Here is a 16,337-nt window from a genome sequence, read left to right on the forward strand (position 1 = left end):
CTGCCCGAAAGATACAGCAGCTTGGCAGGAGGGAGAGGAACCAATCAGAACAAGAGGTAAACGTAGCTTTTTTATATAGCCAATCAACAGACATCAGGGAGTGATGTTAGCCAATCAGAGGCCAATTGGTGGCCTCTCTTTTTACTCATCCGGGCACAAACCGATACATCGATGACTAGAATAAAATGGGCATGCGCCGCTGCGACGTTTCGCTTGTCATTCTTAAACTAGGTTTTCCCAACACGTAATCGTTTTCTCTTCTTTCTTTTATGCGCAGATTTTTAAGGCAAGTTAGGAAAATTGGGATATTGTTACCCAAAAAAAGCTGCCCAGCATAAATTGGGAGGAGACTGGCAAGCGATTTTACGTGGCCTATGGCTAGCCAACTATAACTAATATAGGCAGTTGTGCAGGAAAATTATTTTTGGTATGTGCAACCAATTATTACATGCAATTAGTTGCAGGAGAATATACAAATAAACGGCAAGGAAACTAGAAGGTCAAGAAAGCAATTAAGTTCCTACAGCACACACAGTTTTTACTGAAGAAGGTAATGGTGGATATTCTATTCCAGAAGAGTGTTGTCAATTTCCCCAAGAGCAGGGCAGGCTCAAATGGTTTGTTTATTACTAGGAAATAATTAGTTCCTGTTAACTATTTTGTCATTAATATATTATATGGATGACAGGATAATAACTTGTAAATAGAATTGGTAGTTTAAAATTTTGGGGTCCGGTTTCGCAAGGGAGAGGAAACAAATATTGTCATCATTATATTAAGCAATATTCAACTAGAACAAGAGTGTCAAACTCAAAGTCTGGGGGCCAGATCCTGGTCACCCGCTGCCCTGGAAACAGTAAAGGACACCCCTGTACCCCATTACTATAGAAATGGGAGATGATAGTGTATGTTGTTGTTCTATTGAGAGTATTGCAGTTCTTTGGAGCATATTACTGCTATATGAATATGGGCCCATAATATGGTATCACAGGATCCAATCCAGCTAACAGAAAGCAAGTATTCTAAATTATGTATGCATAAGTAAAAGTAATTACATAACAATATAAATGTCACCCAGGTATGTTCAGCAGATATGGCAATTAATATATTTAATTCACATTGTAAGCATAAATTCTCTGGAACACTTGAGATTGTTTTGAAAGGACTAGATTCAACACTTTCAAGTCTATGTAGCAATCTAGAATGATGAAATATATAGCAACAATGAATTCTGTGGAATTATCAGCTCTGTAACCATTTTACACTTATCAATGGTCGTATTGTGAGGGTTCAGAATAATCATATCATCCAAATTCAGAAATTGAGTATTGGAGGAGCTTCTTATTTGATACCTTGGAGTAGTTAAAATGGAGGCAAGTTTTCTTAGCTAGGAATAGACTAAGATAGTGGTTCTCAACCTGTGGTTTGTAGAATCTTTGGGGGTCTTGATTTCATCACGGGATCTGCAAAAGCTTGAAGAAATGTTATGATTTAAATCTTGAGTTAAGTCTCAGCGGTCCATGGCCACAAAAAGTATTTAAAGGGGGTCTGTGGTGAAGAAAAGGTTGTGAACCACTGGATTAAGAAATGAAACAGTTTGCATTGGGTTGCTTAAGTCAGTGTTTTTCAACCACTGTGCCGCGGCACACTAGTGTGCCGTGACATAGTGTAAGGTGTGCCGTGGGAAAAACACCTTATATATAGTCAATATAGGCACAGAGTTAAATTTTTTTAACATTTTCTAATGGTGGTGTGCCTCGTGATTTTTTTCATGAAAAAAGTGTGCCTTTGCACAAAAAAGGTTGAAAAACACTGGCTTAAGTTGCCAGCCTATCCAAAGGATGCCCAAAACAATATTTCATCAATGGAACTGGCCTGTCTTGCCATGGCAAAGAATTTCCACTCATTGCAAGACTTTTATTATCACAACCATTTTAGTTGTGAATGCCTATTCAGAGTGCTCAGAAATGCTTCCAGGGGTTTCAACACTGTTACGCATGCCATCGATATATTGAAATAATATTTTGTGGCAACAGATATTCCAGAACAAAAATGAACACAGACTGTAGTAAAAAGTTGCAAACATTTTGGAAAAAATGGAATCATATGCTATATAACATCAGGCTTTTATGATCCATCTACTAATAGATGGGCTGAAAGATTTGCTCAAAGTCTCAAGAATGTCATGTGAAACATTCCTGAAGAAAATATTAAATAAAAAATTATAAAATTTTCAATTTGCATATCATAGCAATAGTGATTGCCATAGGAAATCAAATATCAGTGATTATGTTTTTAGGTCATATTTTATATTCATGTTTAGTCTTCTCGACTCTAATTTGAGAGTGTTCAAGATAAACATCTGAAAAAAAATCTACCCACAATGAAATAGGACACATGTTCATTAGACAAAGTGTACTAGCAAGAAAGTTCACAGGGAAGTATAAATGGACAGTGAAAAGGATACTCTTTTTTATATTGGATATTATTCCTGATAACTTTTGGAGAGAACACACTGACCATTTGATGAAAACAAATTTATAAAAAGAAGTTGTGCCTGAAGTGCTTGGAGAATAATGTCATTCCTGTAATTCCAACGCTAGCTCTGTTAGTACTTTCCCTCTAAGTCAGTGGGTCTCAACCTTTCTAATGCCGTGACCCTTTAATACAGTTCCTCATGTTGTGGTGACCCCCAACCATAAAATTATTTTATGTTTTCCTTTTTTTTGTTGTTGTTGCAAATATGTGTTTTCCAATGGTCTTAGGTAACCCCTGTGAAAGGGTCATTCGACCCCCAAAGGGGTCCCAACCCACAGGTTGAGAACCACTGCTCTAAGTAAACACACAAGTAGTGTTAGGTAGATTTGAGCATTTCGGGCTTTATTGACAGATGTGCTCCTACAAAAACCATAATCACACGTAGATTTTAAACAGATCTGTATTTTGTTAAGTATTATGTTATTGTCTTTACTGATTGATTAAATATGACAGTCATTTAATGTTATTACATGATTACCTTGTAAAGTTTAAATATTCATGTTTAAGTGTTCTTGATGTTACTGATATTGCTGCTTTCATCCTCTTCCTCCTTGTTTCAGTAAATCAAGCAGCAGTAAAAAATAAACCTAAATCCTGCCTCTATTGTATTTTTGTTCAGTAGAAACAAAAAGGATGAGAATTTCTCACTTTTCCTATATTAAAACTTTCCAATGCTCTGGCTAATTTATTGCAATATACCCAGTCTTTCTTCCCTATAGCCCTGCTAGAACATAATCAACAAAGGCTTGGCCAGGCTGGCACTGGCAACTAACCTGCTCATGGTTCAGCTTTATTTTAATATATGTATCCCTTAGCATGCATGCAATAAGGTCATCTCTGTCACTGATTATTCAGATATCTAATCTAACTTACTAAAATCTGTCTTTGTCTCCAAACACAGAAATTAAAGGAATTTACAGAAATGCAGAATTTAAAAGTCTTATCCCAAAGTCACATTCCAGCTGATCTAATTACAATGTTTAAACTTTATTAAAGTTAAAAGAATATTGCAAGAATTGTTCTTGTAGTTAATTCAGAAACATATAATAGGAATATGCAGAGGAATTTAAACTTGAAATATTGATGTTTTCAATTGTGTTTTAAACAAACATCATGCTTTGTGGGGTTTCTTTCAAATACAAAACAAATACTCAAGTGAAACTGCTCAAGTTTTTTATGCTGTTTTAGGCAAAATGACTGGAAATCATCTCGCCTCTTGCAATCTTGTCTGTAATATTTTACTGGCTTTGGGTGGGTAGGTGTTTTGAAGTGGATCACTGGAGCAAATCAGATATTTTAAGACACACATGACGTAGCAAGGGAGCTTTTTGGATTTGATTCTTTCATTCATTGTGCCATTGCCTGACTGCATGGAAGATAACTTGCTACTGTTGTGTATTGTTTGTTTTTGAAAGATTTCTATGAGGAAGATTAATATCCATAAGCCTATGTGTGGGTTTGGCCTTCAGAAGAATGTAGTAGATGAAGTGTTAATGTAATATTGGTTTGATTGGCCTATTGAATTTAAATGAGATTCATGCATATTACCTGTTACTTTAGTGATTCAGGATGGCTTTATAAATCAGCCAGCCTTCCTTTTCAAATACATTTTGAAAGCTCTACAATGAACACTACCACAGTGCATGTACAAAGCACATTTAGTGACCTAAGTTTAGCATGCCATTAACTTGGTGCCTCTTTTTTGCAAAAAGTCTGCTATCCTGATAGCTTCTTTAGTATGGTTGGCTGCTTGAAAAGTAGTACTTTTGGACTTCAAATGCATTTTAAAACTAAAAAATATAAAGTTGAAAAAGAATGATTGGTTGATTGGCTTACTGAAACTTGGGATCTCATCACCGCACTCTGTATATTCTCTTCCACATTTTTGTTTGTAGAGATTCATGTAAAAATATAAGTCAGTTACAGTACCAAGCTTAGGAGTGTGCATCCTGTTCAATACTCAGAACATGTGTGGGTGTCTCAAACAGGCAGCCAGTTATCTTTGCAATAACCTTTATTCACAACTGCAACAATATAACTAGTGTCTTGACTATTGTGTTGACTCAACACTAGTGTGTTGACTCAACACTAACAGTAACAGTAACGGAATTAGCTGCCTTCATCTGGCAGTTCTGTTTTATAGCCTGCTGTCAGACGGTTAGCCAATCAGGATCTGGCTCCATTCTAATGGCAGGAACGGTCCTGGCTGGCTTCAGTACACAGCACATCTTATTCATGATAATGAGGTCTATTTGTAGCTGGCTGACAAACTGTACTTAATGAGTAATCTTTAATGGTACTACATCTACCCGGAGAGAAGTAAACAGTTGATATCACAAGGCTCCATATTAGCCCACTACTCTTCAATATCTTCATAAATGATATAAATGAAATGGGGGAATAGAAGGGAAACTCATCAAATTTGCAGTGAGCAGGAGAAAGCTGAGTACTGGGGGGAAGCATCGACCAAGCCTCCCCACTGGGCTGGACCTCTCTGAGTGGATGGAAGAGGTCGGGAGCCTGGGAGATTCATTGGAGTCAGAAAGAAGGAAGACTGGGAAGGAAGAGCCAAAAAGGTGACCATCACCCAATGTGGCCAATGGTGAGAAAAGAAATGAACTGGAAGAGCTTGAGGATGAGGATGAGAAAGGCAGAGAATCTGGTCACACCAACTTACTGATGAAGCTAGTCATGCAGTTCATAATGCGTGCCTTCCAAACCCTGAAGGCACATGAGCCACAGGCTATGGCTGTCACCAGTGAAGCCTAGCAGACCTAAGAGGAAGAAGATGTGGGACGAGCATTGAGCTAGACATGATGGCAGGGGTTGCAGTGACCCCAGTGGTTGTTGCAGCTTCTGCAGGCATAGTATCAAGGGGGTCTTCCAGGCTGATGACCCTAGAGGGGGTCATAGCCTGTTGGGTGGTGACACTCCACAATGAATGAACCAGAACTGAGAAACTTTGTGTTTACACTTCCAGAAAGCTATCAGAGACTGATCAAAAGTGGGTCGTATGGAAAAAGGAAGCTTATGCAGTGTGCTGGGCACTCCTAACCTGGAGGCATTTCCTTGAAGGGAGCAAAGTGCAATTTGAAGTGTGGACAGACCACAAGAATCTAGAAGCATTAAAAATCTCATAGAGACTATATCCTAAGCAGGTGAAATGGATGCAATACTTTAACCGCTTCAACTTTGTGTTACTCTACTTCCCAGAAGGCAAGAACTTCTTGGCAGATATGTTATCTTGAATGTCTTAGTTGCCCTAAAGCAGAAGTAGTCAAACCTCTGTTCCCATTCAGTCAACTGGTTACCCAAGTCAACACTCAAGCACAAGAAAAAGAGAAACCACAAATTGGCAACAAGGTGACAATCACACTTAAAGCCACTCTGAAAAATGGTTTCAAAACCATGGCAATATTTGCTTGCTTTGGGACTACTAGCCTGAGTAGGGACTAAGCTATATGTGCCAGAGAGCCAGAGGTTGATTGTCTTGGAGAAGACCCATTATTCCAAGGTTGCTGGACATTTTAGTTTTGTAAAAACTTTGCATTTGATTGTGGAGGTGACATCACAGTGGTGTGGCGCAGAAGAACAGGACTCCATTCTTTCTGTCCAATTTTTCACGTTTGGAAGCCAGCAGAGGCGAAGTTAGACCCTGGAGGGGTAAGCATTATAGAGGAGATACTCTGGGGGTGATAGGGAGAAGAGTGACCTCCCGTTGCTGCAGGAGGAACCCCTTGAATCTAGCACGAAAGAGACTGGTTGTCATGGTCAGGTATGGAGGCCTGATCGAATGGTGGAGGAAGCAAAAAAGAGGGAAGCAGCAGAACGTATTGGTGGAAATTGACAAAACAAAGTGAGATACCAGGTTGCTTCTCTAAGATCGTTAAACCTACAAACTGACAGACAAGTGAGTCTCCAAAGGGGAGAAAGCAGCACTTTAGCTGTGGGAACACTTATAAGAAGTCCTTTGGTAGGAACGGCGATGCCAAGAACTAGAAGTGAAACAGATGGGAAAGTGACTGTGCTAAATAGAGGGAGCTAACTTCTTAGATACAGAGAAAGAAAGAGCTGCAGATGCAATAGTAAGACTTAGGAAAAAAACAACTTTCGTGAAGCTTATGAAAGACCAAATAAAGATCAAATAAAACTGCAAATAGTTTTGTATATATATTATGTTTAATATTTATAATATTCATTATAATTATTGTATTACTGTCCATATAAAATTGGAATCGTATATTTATAATACTTTAAAGAATTAATTTGGGGGGAAAGGTGGTGTGTGTGTGTGTGTGTATAGACTGTTTATGTGTAAAGTGTAGTTAGACTAAAATTTGTACTGATACTAGTAATTAGAATTCTGTAATTATATCATTAATTTTTGAGTATAAGTGTACTATAGGGTGTTCTACTAAGGAGTATTTTGTAAGGTGGTTACTGCTATAGATATAAGATAGGATATTACATAGCATTAATTTTCATTCTTAAATAATAATGGATATATGAGGAGTGTGTAGAGTAAGAGAAACATTTATAAGGGAAGAAAATTTCAGAGAGAGAGAGAATAGGTGATTTATGATATTCTGGAAGAATTTGTATAAGAGCCTGAAGATGACGAATATGACAGTGATCACAAAAACTGGAAAGAAAGCAACATTGCCAACAGCTTCTCCATTGGGTCACAGATTAATAGGAGATATGATGGAGGATGAGAAATCAGGATCCACATTGAGTCTACAGAATATGCAGTCGACTCTGAGTATGATCCAAGAGGTGATGTTGAAAATGCATGAGTCAATTACAAAGAACCATGAGGAAATTAAGAGCGAGATGTGAGAAATAAAAGGAGACATACATAAACTAGATGGTAGAATGGGGGAAATACAGGGGGCAATCATCAAAAATGAATAGAAAATAAAGATAGTGGAAGCTAAAAGAGAGCAAACTGAAAAGAAACTGGAAGCAATGGAAGAAAGATTGATGGCAACGAACAGAGATCTAAAGGAGGCAATAATACATCTCGAAATGAAGAAATCAGCATTTTACTTGAGATTTCAGAACATTACAGAAAGTAGAGGAAGACCTGTTAAACCTCATGGCAGACCTGTTGGCTAATATGGTGCAGAAAAATAAATAAGAAATGCAAAATGACATAGATGAAATTTACAGAGTTCTACAAACTATACACGATGATATAAACTACCATGGGAAGTGCATGTGAAGTTTGCAAAAAAAACCAACCAAGGGCGAAATTTACAGGAAGACAAGAGGCGATCCGTTGACTTATAAGGGGAAAGAAATTCTAACCCTGAACAGGTAGCCAGAAGAATTAGAGAACAAAGAATGAATTATCATTTTCTATTTTCACAACTGGTCAAATACAAGATAATGTTCCGGTGGCTGATTCCTGATGGTATATTAGTATCCTGGTAAGAAAAGAAAATTAGAATTGATACCTTAGACAAAGCTCAAGAGTTATATGAGCATTATCTAGCTACAGAAGAAGAATAGGAAAGCAGAGAGGAGATGGAAAGTAAAAGCCAGGAAGAACAACAATTGGAAGGAAAAAAATGGACCAAGATGCAAGAGAAAGGATGGAAAGAGATCAGCAGCAAAGAGAGAGTGCGAGGACGAGGATGCAACGGAAGGTAAGACCCAGGAGAGGAACGAAGACTACTAACAAATAATAAAATGGAAGAAGAAATTAAGTTATATCAATTAACATAAACGGATTGAAAACAAAAACTCTCTAAACTACAAAAACAGAATATGGATATTACCTGTTTACAAGAGGTCCATATTAAAAAACAATATGGTGGCAACATTGAATCTTCAAAAATAGGGAAATTACATTTGGCTTTGGTGCAGAAAAAGAAGAGTATAGCAGTATACATAAAAGAATGGTTAAAACCGAGACAGATTTATGCAGATGAAGAAAGTGGAACTTTATTAATTGAAATAACAATAAGGCAAAAATGAATACTATTGGCAGTGATATATGCACCAAATATCAATTAGAAGGAATACCAATATCAAATTGGTAGGCTAAAGCTTTAGAAGTCTATTTATTAACTGAATGAGACATTTTGGAACTCCCACATTTTATCTTAAACACATCCACACCAGTGGTGGGTTTCAAAAAATTTTCGAACTTACTCTGTGGGTGTGGCCTCCTTTGTGGGAGTGGCTTGCTGGCCATGTGACCTGGTGGGAGTGGCTTGCCGGCCATGTGTTCTCTCTCTCGCTCTCTCTCTTTCCTTCATTTTGTCTCTCTGTCCCTTTCTTCTTTTTTTCTTTCATCTCTCTCTCACTCCTTTTCTTTCTTTTTTCTTTGTTTTATTTATTTATTTATTTATTTCTTCCTTTCTCTCTCTCTCTCTCTCTCTCTCTCTCTGTCAGTCTGTGTGTGTGTTTGTGTGTGTGTGTGTGTGTGTTTTAACCTGCCTCTGCTGGTGTGCGGCCTGGCACTTTTTTATTTTTTTATTTTTTAAAGCCATGCCGCAGCATAGAGCGGGACACGCCGGGTTCTGGCCGTTCTGCCTCTCTGGTTAACCCTTACGACATTGTAACAGCTAAGGCGAAGTGGCAGTGGTGGGTTTCAAAAATTTTTGGAACCTCTTCTGTAGGTGTGGCCTGCTTTCTGGGTCCACTGGTGGAACCTCTTCTAACTGGTTCGATAGATTTGACGAACCGGTTCTACCAAACTGGTGCGAACTGGTAGGAACCCACCTCTGATACACACACATCTGAGATAGATTTGTCTGTCTAATCCATTATATCACAATTAAGTGTATTAATTAATTGTGATGACGGATCCTACAAATTAGCTCATCAGTTAGCAATCTATTAAAGAAATGGACTGGGAAATACAAATCAAAAAGATATGCCACAAAAGTATTGACCTTCTGAATTTTTATGGGACAGATTGAAATACCCTTTCCAAATTAACACCTTTTCCGAAAAAAACAAAACAAAACAATGGAAAGATGTAAATATTAAGTTCTTATAATGATGGGCAAAAACCTGTCTCTAAATAACATCTGCCAGCCAAAACTGAAGGCTTTATAAAAGCATGCAACCTGGACTGCGCCAGTTTATAAAATCATGCTGTGCTTCAGTGGTTTTGTACAAGAATTCACTTCCAGTTCTAAAGATGTATATTTTACAAGAGCCACTACAGGAAGATGGTCCTTTTCCTCTTCCAGTCACAGCTAACATAGGTCAATGGCAACATGTAGGTAAGGGCTAGTGGATTGGGAGATTAATCAATAGAAATAGCACTTAGATTTATATACTGCTTCACGGTGTTTTACAGCCCTCTCTAAGCAGTTTATAAAGTCAGCATATTTTCTCCAACAATCTGGGTCCTCGTTTTACTGACCTCAGAAGGACGGAAGGCTGAGTCAACCTTGATTCAGTGTTATAGCAATAACACTTAAGCTTATAACACTAACAATTGCAATAGCACTTATGCTTATATACCACTTTATAGTGCTTTTAGAGCCCTCTCCAAGTAGGTTAGAACAGGGGTGTCAAACTCATATCATCACGAAGTCATCGTGTGATGTATCATGACATTTTTCCTCCTCGCTAAACCAGCATGGACATAGCCAGCATGTAACGCATCCGGCCCGCTGGCTGCAAGTTTGACATCCCTGGTTTAGAGAGTCAGCATATTGCCTCTAACAATCTAGGTCCTCATTTTACCAAGCCCGGAAAAATCGAAGATTGAGTCAACCTTGAGCTGGTCAGGATCAAACTCCTGGCAGTCAGCAGAGTTAACCTGCAATACTGCAATCTAACCATATGCTACCACAGCTTTTAATAAACAGGAGGAATGCATTGCCTTCCTTTTGTAAATGGCTGAGGTACTTTACTATATATCAGTAATGGGATTCAGCCAGTTCGCACCTATTCGGGAGAACTGGTTGTTAACTTTCTAAGCAGTTCGGAGAATCACTTGTTGGAAGAAATCTCATTTTGTTTTTTTCCACTTTACAGGGCTAATCCTGTAAGGAAGGCAGGAAGGAAACATTCTGGTGTTGTTTCTAGCCTAATCTTTATTGCCCTGCTTACATAAACTGCCTCTCCGGTTAACCCTTACGACATTGTAACAGCTAAGGCGAAGTGCCCATCAATGTGAATGATGTTGACCTGGCCATGCCTACCCAGTTACATGACCACCGAGCCACGCCTACCCAGCTGGTCATTAGGGCAGAGAACTGGTTGTTACATTATTTGAATCCTACCACTGCTGTGTAGGTTGGGAAATAGATGGGATTCATTTGTGTGATCCCCATTCATGGTAGTATGATGTGTAATGTATTTAGCTCATGCACATTTAAATTTTGAAGGATCTTTGAGCAAGTAGCCCTCCACAGCCTTCTCTTATTTAATTAATAACAACTTTGTCTTGCAATTGTTACCATTTTGCACTCACTTATTTCCCTCTCCAGGGTCTAGTCTCGTCATCAATCAGCAGGAGATGATTAGATGAGCAAAACAACATACACTAGTCGAAGATGCAAGCAATTCCACAGGTAACTCATTGAATCTGACACTCCAGAGAGGGAGACTGAAAAATACTTTGAACAGTACTGAAAAACAAATACCAAAGAAAATCAATTCCTATAAAATAATAAAATGCCCAAACTGTTTCCCATTGGCAAAAAACTTCTTTAGAGAAAACATGTTTCTCTCTTGTTATGCTTCAAAGTTAATCTTCCTCTGTATCATTTGATTTCATATCATAGATCTCTAGCAGAGGTGGGTTCCTACTGGTTCGGACCGGTTCAGCCAAACTGGTGCCTAAATACTAGCTGTCTTTGTTGTGGAATCAGCAAGCCAGCCCAGAACTCTGGTTTCTAGAAAAACGTCTTGGGAGGAAGGCTGCTCCTGGCATGGAGACGATGCACTCCATTTCACATGGGGAAAGCAGAGCCTGGGTTCTTCCCTCACAGACCAAGGGGCAAGGGGCTTGTGCTCCTCTCCAGCATCTTTCCTCAGACAGGGAGGTCACTGAGCAGAAAACCAAGCAATGCTTCCTATCCTTGGCATATGCCAGTGTGACTTGATGGTTCGGGAGTGCTGCAGCCTGTTTCGAGATGCCCATGCAAGGCCAGACCCATTCTGGTGGATCGCCCCAGGTACCTTATGGATACAGTTGATTTCTGGTGAGAGACTGTTTTACCAGAGATCCTGGTCTCTTGCCACAATTGCTTCTGAAAGTTTGTCAGGTCTCCTTTGTTTGATTGTAAATTTACTTTGTTATTGAAAGAAAATACATTTGATATGATAAATCAGATATGTTTATGTGTCTATCTGTGTGTGTTTTTCACCAGGTATCAGGCAATGGCCCAGGGGCCGGATGAATGGCTCCTTGAGTATCCAAACACAATGAACACACCAGTTAATGAGGAGATTTCAGGCTTTATTAAGTACCTGCAGAAGACAAATTAAATAGAAGACCCAATCAAGTCTTAGAAGATGTTTCCCTTCTCATCCAAGAAGCTCCTTCAGCTCTGATTACATGGTGGGAATGAGAGGATTGATATTCCTTGCAAACAGCTGGTCATTTGCATTCTTTTAGAGAGTTGTTGACACCACTTGGATGTTTGCCTGATCCTCAGGATCACCTGAGTAGTGCAAATGGCTGTGCAGCCTTTTGGGAACTGCTGAAAGGATTCCTGTAGTCTGCAATTTTTCTGGAAATCCGTTCATGCTGCCACACCTTCAGGTCCAATGATCTCCGTCCAGCTGCTGGGAACCCCATAGGTTACTCCCCTGTAGTAATGATGATACTCAAAGGCCCTGAGTGTATAGCCCAGACTGTGGACCAGACCATGGTCTGTAACTGTCTGACAGGGATGGAAGTCTTGAGAGGTTTCCTGATAATGCACCTCTTTCCTTCCCCATAAGATGAATTGTTATGCCGGCAATGCTGCCGTCAAGGGAGCCCTCCTGATTTTGGTTGATTCCTTTTCACTTTCAAAGCTTTGTTTCTCTGTGCTCTACCGTTGTCTATCCATTTTTGGCATTTTAGCATAAATAGTACTTGTTCTTTGGCCCTTATTTCCTTTCCTTCCTCCATATCAATCTCTCCTTATTTCCTTTTCCTTTTTCCTCCTCTCTCTTTCTTTTATCCTCCCACCCAACTTAAGGCAGCATCTCGATAATCACAACTGTTGATGACGAAGGTTCATTGATTATGAAGCTCATGTTGTAATGCCATAGTCCATTAAGAAAACAGTATGTCACTCACTCCAAAAAGGCCCATTAAGTTCTTAAAAACCAAAACAATAAATACTTGCTGAGAGGTTTCTAGTTTGTTCATTTTGTCAACTTGATCCCAGATCTCATGCTACTGCTTCTCATATTGCACGATTTCTTCAGGGCATTTTCTCTGGATTCCTAGAGCCATTCCTCCAAATTGTTTTTGGCTTCTTCTGGGGACTCGACTGAGTTTTTGCAGAGATGTTAGTAGCTATACTTGCATATCTGTTTTAGATGCAGTAGAACCAGGCTGTCTTGAACTTGCTAAAGATGTTTGAAGCCATCCACCCATCCTTCAGTTTCTTTCAGAGCAAGCAAGTTCTACCCAAATCACTCTCTCCTTCGTCTTTCTCATGCTTGTTTTTGATTCCTTAGATTATTTGAGATCCTGGACGCCCTTAATAGATGCTTCAAGCCATTCCTGAGGACCTAGATGGGATGCTTCATGGTCCTTCCTCTTTGAAGCTGTTTAGAGATTCTTCAAGCCATTCTTGCCATCTTGTTTGTATGTTGCAGGACCTTTTCCTGGTTTTTCAGGGATTGCTGAAGCCACTTTTCAAGGTGGTATAGGTTCTTCAGAAAATGCTAAGCTTTCTAAGGATCCTTGAAGCCATTGAAATATATTTTCCACTGTTCCTTTAGAACATTGCTTCTTGAGGTTCTCTATTGATTTTTCAAACCTTCTCATCTGGACTTCTGTAGATCCCAAATGCTTTTAATAGAGGCTTCAAGGCATTTTAGGTCCTTCTTCCTCAAGATTCTTTACAGCTATTTCAAGCCATTTGTTGGCATCTTGTTTAGATACTTCACGACCTTCCTCTTTCAGGTTTTTCAAGGACTGGTCTAGGTTCTCTAGAAAGGGACAGGCTTTCTAAGGATCCTCGAAGTCATTTTAACATATTCCTCAGATCCTTCAGGACATTACTTCTTCAGGTTTTCTATTGATTCTTCAAGCCATCCCTTTTTTTTCTGGCTTCCACGAGACTCTGACTTGAGCTTTTGTAGGATATCTCCTTGTCCGTTTAGGGGTTTTCTCCTATCCGTGGGGGGATTTGCCTTATCACCCCAGCATCTCCAGAGTATCCCCTTTAATCTGTTGACCCCTTCAGGATCAACAGTGCTAAAAAAAGAGCCCAAACAAAGGCGTTAAGAGTTAGACGTTAGGAGAGCTTCCTTCCCTCTACTCTAAGCACGGTGACGTCACCACAGGAAGTCCCCTTCTTCAAGTTTTTTATTGATTCTTCAAGCCATCCCTTTTTTTTCTGGCTTGCACAAGACTCTGACTTGAACTTTTGTAGATGTTGAATGCCTATAATAGATGCTTCAAGCCATCCCTCCACATCTAACTCTCACGTTTCTGGCCCTTTTTCCTGGAGATGATTTATCGATGCTTCTAGCCAATCATTCACATCCTCCCTGGCTGCCTTAGCAGATTCCTCCGGGAGGTTGGCGGCAGATGCTTTAAACCATTCTGGCAGGGTGTGTTTTGACCATTCAGTGGAATCCTCTTTTACGAGTTTGAGAGATTTCTGCAGCCACTTCAGAATATTTGACCAGAGTTCCTTAGATTTTTTAATTTTGTCTACCGAAGATTTAAGCCATTTTGAATTCAATTGATATTCCACCATTTGAGGCTTCATTTGCTCTTGAGCTTCTGTCTTGTCTTCCATGTGGTCTCCGTGTGTCAATAAGGTGCAGCGGCATATCCTCAGTAGTTCCTCTCTGAAAAAAAATCAGAATGTTAGCTGTGAATCTGGGCCAACAACAAAGTATTCTTAGTTAAATAATGGGAACTGCTTTGGTGTCAGGAAACTCTCACTCTGAAAGTATATAAATATTGTTGGGCACCGGGGGATGGAGATTGAAAAGTCTCTTCTATACCTATCTTCCCATTCCATGAGACTAACTCCTAGATTTGTATATGTAAAAGTATAAGAGCCATAGTTTGTTAATTTCTTTCTAAAGTAAGGAGAATGTCAGGTTTTTCCAAGCTATCTAAAATAAGGAGACCCTAATATGAAATTCTGGAAGAAGTAGTTTGTGGTTGCTATTTAAAAATTTCTCACCTGCACAGTATTTCTTCGTATGCTCTGAAGATCTCCTCTTTCTCATCGGTAAGTTCAATATTTTTGAAAGTCAACATCTCTGTTTTGTTTCAGAGCTCTTCACTTTCTATGGTCAGTTTTGATATCACTGCTATCTTTCTGTAAATTATGAGGACGCTCTGAAGATCTCCTCTTTCTCATCGGTAAGTTCAATATTTTTGAAAGTCAACATCTCTGTTTTGTTTCGGAGCTCTTCACTTTCTACGGTCAGTTTTGACATCACTGCTATCTTTCTGTAAATTATGAGGACCAGAGAGATATTAGCCCTCTTAATTTGTTACTTGAATTACTAATTATTATTGTATTCCATTATAACTATTGCTCTTCTCTTACTCAGTTATACATAGATACATAGATACATACATAGATACATACATACATACATACATACATACATACATACATACATACATACATACATAAATGGAATACTTCTTTTATCCAGTATATCTGGCCTAAGGGATCTGTTGTGACTCAGCAGCAGTCTTCTGTGAGTCTTTTCGGGATGCAAGATTAATTATGCAGCTGGGGCTCATTAGGGGCATATTCTGGGGATAAAAGTACAGATGGTGCCACGCCCTAGTTGCAGGAGTCAACGTTGGTTCGTTCAACATTGTTTGATCATCAGTCATGGTTTATGTAAGATACACTTGGAAAAGTGCTTTGTTTTCTGTAACCCTGATTCAAGGATACACTTGGAGAAGTGCATTGCGTTGTAAGAGTTTTTGTTTGGTATTCTGTTATCTGGTCAGAGACTGTATTTATGTTATTTTTGGCTCACAGCCAGTCTGAGCCGAGAACTGATAAAGAGAGTTCCTTTTAAGTTGGTTGCCTGTTGTCTGTTTAACGAGCGGAAAAGGGGGGACAGAATAGGGATCTAATAAATAAATCTGAATTTGAAAGAAAAAGTCAAATCGCTATCTAAATATTTCTCACCTATAAAGTTCTTCTTTGAGATCATTATTCTCACGTAGGAGCTCTGCTTTCTCCACAGCTTCTTTCTGAGCCTTGCAGCGGAGTCTCTCGTTCTCTTGCCTCAGTTTCTCCAGCTGCCCAAGTTCCTCTGAACTAATATTTCTGTAAAATATCAAGAGCAAAGTGTAATTAGCTCCCTTAGGTTTTTTTATTTGAATTATAAAACTTGTTTAAAATTAAAACTAATTGAAATAGAGAAAGTCAGGGTGGCTATCTAAATCTTTTAACCTGCTCATCTTTTCTTTATACTCTTTATACTCTTCGCAGAGCTCCTCCTTTTCTTTGGCCAGTTGGTGGTTTTCCTGTATAAGGTCCTGAATTTGGACTTTGAGCTCCTCTTTTTCTTCCAGAAGTTTTAAGATTTCCATTGTCTTTCTGCAAATTGTGAAGACCAGAGAGAAATTAGGCCCTTGGGGTTTTTTTAAACTTGAATTATCAACTTTT

The 16,337-nt window shown here is 39.0% G+C and overlaps 1 long non-coding RNA gene across 1 annotated transcript; it reads left to right on the top strand.

The window, feature by feature from the left end:
* Positions 1 to 10,995: 10,995 nt before the first annotated feature.
* Positions 10,996 to 15,062, top strand: LOC148043323 (uncharacterized). The gene is made up of 3 exons (XR_015698234.1): positions 10,996 to 11,081; positions 11,883 to 12,073; positions 14,973 to 15,062. It is a non-coding gene; the product is annotated as an uncharacterized LOC148043323 (long non-coding RNA).
* Positions 15,063 to 16,337: the final 1,275 nt, after the last annotated feature.

Source organism: Thamnophis sirtalis, unplaced genomic scaffold, assembly GCF_051295495.1.
Source record: "Thamnophis sirtalis isolate CommonGarterSnake01/CBP01778 unplaced genomic scaffold, rThaSir2_p1.2 scaffold_12, whole genome shotgun sequence".
Classification (NCBI taxonomy): domain Eukaryota; kingdom Metazoa; phylum Chordata; class Lepidosauria; order Squamata; family Natricidae; genus Thamnophis; species Thamnophis sirtalis.